At 35.1% G+C, this 9,238-nt stretch overlaps 1 non-coding gene across 1 annotated transcript; it reads right to left on the bottom strand.

Annotated features, from left to right (window-relative positions):
• Positions 1-1,821: 1,821 nt before the first annotated feature.
• LOC121214145 (small nucleolar RNA R71) lies at positions 1,822-1,928 on the bottom strand. The gene has a single exon (XR_005909732.1). It is a non-coding gene; the product is annotated as a small nucleolar RNA R71 (small nucleolar RNA).
• Positions 1,929-9,238: the final 7,310 nt, after the last annotated feature.

Here is a 9,238-nt window from a genome sequence, read left to right on the forward strand (position 1 = left end):
CATCCTCCATTGGATACGATCCTCATAGTACTTCCTGTACCTCGTTGTACAATACTAGTTTACAATTTGACTTGTATGTTTGCGGACATTGCTATTTTAAATTTATATCTTTCTATTGTAGTAGTTCCAGTCCAAACATTTGTACTTTTAGTGGCGGTCATTCCACTATTACGGAATGATGCTACATCATGCAGAAAACATATATCCAATGTACTGACTTTCCATTCTTTATCTATTTGAACTTTTTCATTTCCATCAAAGTATACGAGTCACACATACATAGTCCATCATCCACTCAAGATTAAGGTATGTCACACTATGAACGTTACAAGTGAATAAGTTCATAAACAAATCTAGGATAAATTCAACTTAGGTCCTGTCTGATGTATTATCAGTCCAGACAATGACATCTATGTCTGTATCTCCTAGGAGTCATATGCATTGATACTCAATACAAAACAAGTCTCCAATTGGACTTGATAAACACATAAAAATCTTTCAATTAATTTGTTCAGTTTTGATTAGACTACGATTTACTCAAATTATCTACTATTATAAGTTGTCTTCTTATATTATTATCTGACCACATAATGCAACTTAATTTTAGTTAAACACGAGATAATCAATGAGTCAAGATTTGCTTATATTTTGCTTTGCATGCAAAAACCATCGAAGACATATTGAAATGATATTAATATATAATGGAATTTTATTCAAACCAACCTTTTCAAAAAATTACAAGTATCATTTGATGAATATACTAAACTAAGAGCACTAGATCCTAACAATAAGCGACTTTAAAGCTTGAAAAAGATTTATATAGAGTTTTAAGCACCATCTCAATCAAGGCATTATAATCCAATTCAACCACATTGCCTTCCACTTCCACAAAGAACCCCGTAAGTGTAAGCATATTTCTTTAACTGGAGTACCAAACTTTATCTTAGAGTTTACCAAGTTGGTTATCACAAATCGTTGAGCTAAGACAACTTGGCCTCTGAACATATCCTCCAAATTATCCATGATCTCTTTAGTAGTTATATAGCATGTTGCTTTTCCAGAGTGTTGCTACCTCTTGCAAGGATATAATAACAAGCTATTTCATCAGTCTTTCCAATGGGCTCTTGCCTCACATTGGCCTCAAAAGGGCACGCTTCATCAAGCACAAACTTGTGTTTCTTACATTTGAGAATGATGTGCAAGTTTAATTTCCCTATTTACTTTTCACCTAGCTCAAATTTTTTTTTTGTTTTATTTTCAGGTGCCTTTGGCTTTTGCCTGCGCAGAAGTAAAAATCCATATTTGCTACCACATGATTTCGAAATTAAGAGAACTCTATGAAGACTCAGATGTTTAATAATCAATTCTGAGGTTGAATCTGTAGAGTCAATAATAGCTAATCCTAATGGGATTAACAATGTGAATAAGTAGAATAACGCACGAGTTCCTCCTTCTCCTAGGTCGATTAGAGACAACGCCATACTGCATGCTAAAGGGCTTCAAACTAGTATTCGTTTTCCGACAGTGGAAGCGAACAAATTTGTTATTAAACCAATAGTCATTCAGATGGTCATAGCTAATTGGTTTTTCAGTTTCTCTCATGAAGATCCCAACCAACATGTGCGAAAGTTCATTAATCTATACAATACTTTTAAATTTAATGGTGTTTTGGTAGAAGCTATAAAATTAAGATTGTTCCCATTTTCTTTAACCGGACAAGTTGTAGACTAATTAGTTAGGTTGCTGAATGAGTCAATTACAACTTGGGATCAAGTTATGGAAAAAATTTTGCCTAAGCTCTGTCCGCCAATAATGATACCAAAATTGCAGAATGGCATTACTAGTTTCTAACAATATGAAGAGGAAACTTTACATGAGGTATGGGAATTATTTAAGGATATGCAAAAGAAATGTCCTTACCACCAAGTGCTAGATTGGCAGTTGATTTAGAATTTTTATCCTGAGTTGAGGGACTCCATTACAGGTAATTTGGATGTAGCAGCTAATGGGGTATTATTGAGTAAGTCACTTGAAGAGGTTACAAAGATAACTAAAGACATGATAGAAAATAATTCGCAATGGATTTCAAGCATAATTGGGGAAAGTCAAAAGAAACCAATTTGATTAGTAGATGTTGATGTGATGACTACCATTATATTTGAAATGGTTACTTTGAGATGAGACATGAATGAGAAAATTAGGGTTAGTAGAAAGCAACCAATTTATGCCATTTGTGATTAGTACAGGGATAATCATCATTCTTGGCATTGGTCAACTGAACCAGAACTGGTTGGATATGTTGGAAATCCAAAAAGATAGCAAAATAACCCTTATGTCAACACATATAATCTAGCATGGAGGTTTCACCCCAATTTTACTTGGGCAAATACTCAAGGTAGTTCTTCACAAGTTAAGCTAGTTAAACCTCCAAGTTTTTCTCAAAATCAATTTCAAAGGCCATATCTGCAACAACCACAGGCAGTGGAGAAGAGTTGGCCATTGAAGAGTTACTTCAACAATTCAAACAAGCATCTGATGCTAGGATGAAGACCCTTAAAACTCAAATAGGTCAGTTAGTTCAAGCTATTCATAGTAGGCCTTAAATAACATTACCATTAGATACTCAACCTCCTCCTAGTGCTAATAATCAGAAGGAGCATTGGAACGTGATCACCCTTACAAGTGGTAAGGAGATACATAGCGCTTCTCCTTTAGTTGAGATAAATTCAAATAATCAGTTGCCTATTCCACCCACTGGTGAGAGTATTACTAAGTTTGAAAACATCCCTAAAGAACAGGCTCACCATAAGACAAAAACAACGAAGCCATCAATGGAGCCAATTAAATCGAAATATCCTCCTCTACCATTCTTACGAAGGTTGTAAAGGAACAATTTGGATAAATGATCTCTCGTATTTAGATATGTCAAATTAAGTTCTTTAAACACTTAAAGAGCTTATTCTCTAGTATTTTATAACATATTTTATTATTTTTCCGTGATTATCATATTTTATGCTTAATTTTAGTTTTTATTGTATTTTATGCTTTTCAGAATAAAATGGCAAGTTTATGCCATTAAGAACGTAATATTTGAGTTAAGCTTATTTTAGAAAGTTGTTTGATGCAAAAAAAGAGGAGAAAAGCCTAAACTATAGCCAAAGTTGCAACACCAAGATGTTAATGTCAAGACACCAATGTCTTTGCCATCAATTAAGGAGATAGGCTTCACAAAATTGCACATCTGAGAGGATTGTCTTGGAAGTCACGACACCAAGGTGTTGATGTCACTACAACAACTCCTAAGGTCGCAACACCGACTATAGTCCCTACAAATGAAGAAGTCAAGCTGCCTGAGGATGATATTGCGACACCAAAGGGTTGCTGTGGCGATACTGAAGCTGTAATGCCCCAAAATTTGGGCCTATAAGTATTGGGCCTTGAGCAAGGGAATGGTGAGGAATTTGTGTACAAAAGTGTGTCTGCTTTAGTGGTTAAGGGTCTTGAGAGGAGTTGGAAAAGTCCTAGGTTCAAACCTGGGATTTAGCAAAAATTTTGGTTTTAAGAGGATAAAACCCTGGATGTTTGGATGTAGGCCTTCTAAATTATTGTGTTAAAAAAATGTCATAGGAAGCATGTGGTTTAGTGGTTGTGGCGTCATTAAGGTTGCAAGGGAGCCTGGGTTCAAATCTTGGCTCTTGCAATTTATTTTGGCTTTTCTTTTAAACGAGCCTGGACTTTAGCCTTTAGACCTTTTAATTATTTGAAGATAAAATATGTCACAAAAGAGCTTGTGACAATGAGGCAAGTGGTGTGTTAAGCTATTGAGGGGGGCTTGGGTTTGAACCCCATTGCAAGCAAAAAGGATAATTATTTTGGTAGTATGAGGCGGCAGGAGTTTGAGGTGGTTTCAAACTCTGTAAGGTGAAGTTTGAATTGGTCTTAGATGGAATTGGGGAGAAAATCAAGGAATTCAAATTAGGGAGAGTTGTAGCCGATTGGGGAAGCTTGTGTATGCAAATTTCGGCTAGGAGTCTCTTTTGTGTGATTTTCGGCAATTTGGGAGCATTTTGGGGATATTATTGTTATGCCAGTTTCGAGATTTTGGTGTTGTGTCAACTAGTCTTGGTTTTCCTGAGTACCTAATTTTCTTGTTTTCTCCTCTTTTGCGATTTTGTGCTTTACCTTTATGATTAAAATTGCTGCTATTTCCTCCCTTTCTACATTTGTCGAATAGGTAACTTTCGTTTTGTCTCATTTTTCTTTCTCTGCCGAACACCATATTCTATTTTCTCTACTCTCCTAACAGTGCCGCATGCACTTTTCTTCTTTCTTCCCTCCATTCTTCTATTTTCTTTCACAGCCAAACCTACTCACGTCTTCTTCTTCTCTGCTTCCTACTCTCCCCATCCCAACGGATTTCTTCTAGGCTCTTTTGTGTACTTTCAGTTACCATCCTTTCTCTATTGTGCTTGGTCGAATATACCTAAGCTTTTCTAACCGATTTCATTATCATCATTTTCGGGTGTTAAAATCTTGAGAAGAGAAAAGAGGATTCTCTAGTTTGTGGAGGCGTTCCAAATCTTCCCTTCACCAACCGTTTGATCGTTGGGGTAAGTTGGTTGGTAGGCCGATTATGTTGTGTTTTTGGTGTTGGATTTTTCTTAAATCATATTCGAGTAATCATGTCTGTGTGATAAAAATCGCTGCTTGAGCAGATAATCATCAAGAACGTGGAATCGTGCCTTGGCCAAGAATCTTAGAAGAGTAGGCCATATTTCTTATAATCGTGGTAGGTGATGATTGTTTAAGTGTGGTTTAAGTACTTGAAAATATTGGTTATTTAAGGGCTGACCGAATATTCAAATCAATGTAGGTTGGCGCTTCTGTGAATCGGCAAAAGCCGAAAAGCCGAAAAGTCAAAAATACGGTGATTAAGGCCATATGGGCGTGCGAACGCTCGTGTAGTGAACTGAGCCCACAAAAACTGGTGTTAAACTGTAGAGGCCACCATGAGCGTTCTCGTGCTTTTCGGCCATTATGGGCCTCGTTGGGCTGAAATGGGTCGTGTGGACCCAATAGGCTCGTGGGCCCCACACGAATAAAATCCACGTTAAGTGGCGTATACTGGACTGGGATATGCAGTTCACATAGTCGTGACTGAATTTGGACTAAATGGGCCACACGAGTGTGTGGGCCCACATGGGCCGAATATGGGCCTTGGGCCCATTTACACCATTATGACCATTTAGGTTATCTGTGTCGCATGAGGCGACTGTAGACCTTTCGAGAGGTCGATATCTGCACTAAGACCCCAAACTAGATAAAATAACCGAAATAACTCTATAGGGTAGAATAACTGAAATACCCTCGATGGGTAAAATTACCGAAATACCCCCAATAGGTAAAATTACTGAAATACCCCTAATGAGTAAAATTATCGAAATACCATCGATAGGTAAAATTACTAAAATACCCCCAAAGGGTAAAATGACTAAAATACCCTCGATGGGTAAAATTATAAAAATACCCCTATAGGGTAAAATGATTATTATACCCCTAAGAGATTAAATGACTGTTATGGACTTATGCTATGTCTGACCGTTTTGCTTTATGATATTTATATAACTGTTACTGAGTATGACATATTACATACACGTATGATCTATGACATGGCATACTGCATACACGACATACTACATGGGGTTGGGATCTTGTATTGGAGGAAATGATTGATATATGAGGGTTGCACGGATCGCATGAGATGACCGTGGACCCACCGATGGCTTTTAGCCAATTATGTGATTGGTAGCTCTGATGTAATATTGGTTAGTGCCACAACTGGTGCTACATAAGGAGTGTAGGGATGGGTGGGTCGATTTAATCCCCACTGGAGTGTAAGATTGGACAGAAGATAGAGTGCAAGGTTAGTATGGGTATTTATCCATTGCATATACTGATTTTGATATTGAGATGGGCTTAGGCCCAGATATATGTGATATGTGCCATTTGATATGGGCCCAGGCCCAACCGAGGCTGATGGGGGCTAAGGCCATTTGCCACCGTTACCGTAATGGGTTAAGGCCCACACCGATTCGATTATTATTAAAGGGCTTAGGCCTAAACTGAATCTGTTTCTTTAATAAGGGAATTACACACTAAGTTTTCGTAAACGCACCCCGTTTTTAACCTTTCAGGCAATCCCTAACGTTGACGGTTCGGAGTTGCGAGGGACTCGGAGAGGGCCACACAACTGCACATGTTTTATTCTGTTTTGCACATTTACTAAAATACTTTGATTTTGATTCGGGTTGTAATAAGGCCTCTATAATTTCTAGATTTTAAATTTGGGATTTGATGTGATTGTGATTTATATCTGCTAGAAGTAGAACACGATTTTCCAAAACAATAATTGTTTTCTAACACTACGTTTCCGCACCTCAATTTTTAAATAACATGTTTTCGTAAATCATTTGCTTTAACTTAAGCTTCCACAACAATAAGGTTTTGAAGGTGATAACTTTTTAATAAACCTCGATTGAAAATAAATAAACACAAACTGAGGTTTTATAAAGTTTTAAATGGCAAGAAGTTTGAAATTTCAAAAAGGGTTTTTAATGAAAACATGTTTTTCGAAAAACACTTCAAAAATTCGGGCTTAACTTCTAAGTCGGGTTTGGGGTGTTACAGAAGCCAAAAAGCATCCCTTGAGTAATCTGCTACTGTCATGACACTAACTCTAACGAGTCCAAAATTTTGAAAGGCATTTTGCAGTCCAAAAAGGCCTAAGTTAGATTTTAAGTAAGGGCATAATTGTCTTTGTTAGGTTAAATTCCATTGAACTATAAATACTAATTTATAAGCTTTTCAGAGTAGATTTTGGAGGTTGAACATTTTCTTTACTTTTCATATTTTTAGATTAGGTTTCTTTTCTTTTCTTCTTATTTTTAGATTAGGTTTTCCCTTTCTTTTTAGAATAGATTTTATTTTTTTTGTTTTATTTCTTTTTTCTTGTTAAAGAATTTTGTAAATGGAGATGGATCAAGCTTTTGGGTGCCATTGATTCCACATCTAAATGAGCATTTCTTACCCTTACCTTTAAATCGTGCATATCAACTGTTTGATAAAATGTTTATTTGGGTATTAAGCTTTCTTATGTGTTGATATTGCTTGTTGGTTAATTGACGAATTGATTGTTAAATTAAGTTAATGTCTATGTTTGATTGTTTGGTTTTTCTTTTATATCGAAATGTTTCATATGCTAGAATTGATGCCTCTAGTGGAGAATCTACATAAATGAGACCGAAAGGAGAGTTTATCATTAGACAGTTTGATATAATTGTGCCAAATAGTGAGACCGAGAGGAGAGCTTAAGTGGTATCTTTTAGTCTAGAATGAGACCAAGAGAAGATTCCTAGCTAACAGTGGCAAAAAATAAAATTGGTATAGGTTTACTAGCTTAGTTACCATTAACGAATCAATCGACCATCATTTTAATCCATTACATTATCTAAAACAATAGGAAGAAACTTTAGTTTAGTTTGTTTAATTGATAGTTTAAATTTAGTTTATAAACAATTTATATTTGAATTTGCACTAATAATTTTTTACTCAATAGATTAGTAATTGCTTAACTTGTAATTAACTTGATAAACACATTTACCAATTTGGAAATCCCTTAGGTTCTATCCTTGGAATACTTGAAGTGTTCCATTGTAGCACTTATAAATATTGAAATTGACCTGTCACACTTGCAGTAAAAGTCGCTTTTAATTTCTTACATTTTGTGCTAATTCTCTACTCGGTGGATGTACATAGTGGCGCGATCAATAAACAATTTCAAAAATTTCTTGAGGTATTTAAAAAGTTATCCATTAATATTCCTTTTGTTGAAGCTTTAGAATAGATGCCTAGCTATGTGAAATTTATAAGAAATTTTGTTTGAAGAAAAGACAGCTAGGCAATTATGAGAAAATAAAAATTACTATGGAGTGCAGTGCCATAATTCAAAAAAAGCTACCTCTTAAGTTAAAGGATCCTATGAGTTTCAAGATTCCTTATGACATTGGTTCTCATACTTTTAGTAAGGCACTCTGTGATTTGGGAGAAAGCATTAATTTGATTCCACCGTCCATAGCTCAAAAATTGGATTTGAGGGATATCCTGCCTACCTTATTCATGTTGCTTGATAAAACTCTATGTTACCCTAAAGGGGTGGTCGAGGATGCACTAGTGAAAGTGGACAAGTTTATTTTTTTGGTGGATTTTATTATTCTAGATATTGGGGAAGATATAAAGACTCCACTTGTAACAGCCCGATTTTCAATGGTAATAAAACAGTGGTTTCGAAACCATAAATTTTTGTTGTTTCAACCCGTAAATATTATTTATAGAATATTTATGGAGTCATTAGGGTCGTATTAAAATTTGGTCAAGAAGTTTTATCGTTTAGATAGTTAATTAAAGAAAATGGACTAAATCGTAAAAACTACAAAAAGGTTAATCGCTATTGAGTTAAATGTGTTAATTGAGCATAATATCAAGATTAGAGGGTTTTAATTGGTAAAATAGACCTTATATAAATTAATTGGACGGTCTAGTCTGGTATTTAAAGAAATTTTTATTGATTTTAAAGGTTAAAAAGTTAAATAAGTAATAAATAAACACAAACAAAACATGAAATCTATCATATTCTTCCTTGATTTTCATGCTAAAATCGAACCTCCATGGTTGTTTCAGCTTTGAGAATCGGCCAAGTTCAAAACCTTGCATGTGAGTGAATTCTTTACCTATTTCTTGTAATTTTTATATTTTTGAGATCGTTACAACTAGGTCCAGCTAGCTCGTACCTTCATTTTTGAATTCGTTAAAAATTTTGGAAGTTGCCATTGATGACTCTTGATTGTTTTTGGTGATAATTATGTGTTTGAAGCTTTGATTGTGATTTTTGGTTGTTTTGTAAAGTGATTTTAGTTAGTTTTTAATTAAACGATTAAATTATTAAAATGTTAAAATCACATGGTTAATTGGTGAATAAAAGGTGTTTTGTGGACTGTTTAGAAGCCTTGAACATTCGATTGGTATGATGAGTTTTTAGAAATGGTTAATTTGATGATTTTCGGGTTAAGGGACTAAATTGCATAAATTTTAAAAGTTAGGGGCAATTATGTAAATTTTGAAAATGAAAGGGTATCAATTGTAGAATAAATTGGAATATGAAATGTAAGCTAATAATTGGGAA

Source organism: Gossypium hirsutum, chromosome D01 (assembly GCF_007990345.1).
Source record: "Gossypium hirsutum isolate 1008001.06 chromosome D01, Gossypium_hirsutum_v2.1, whole genome shotgun sequence".
In the NCBI taxonomy this organism is placed as follows: domain Eukaryota; kingdom Viridiplantae; phylum Streptophyta; class Magnoliopsida; order Malvales; family Malvaceae; genus Gossypium; species Gossypium hirsutum.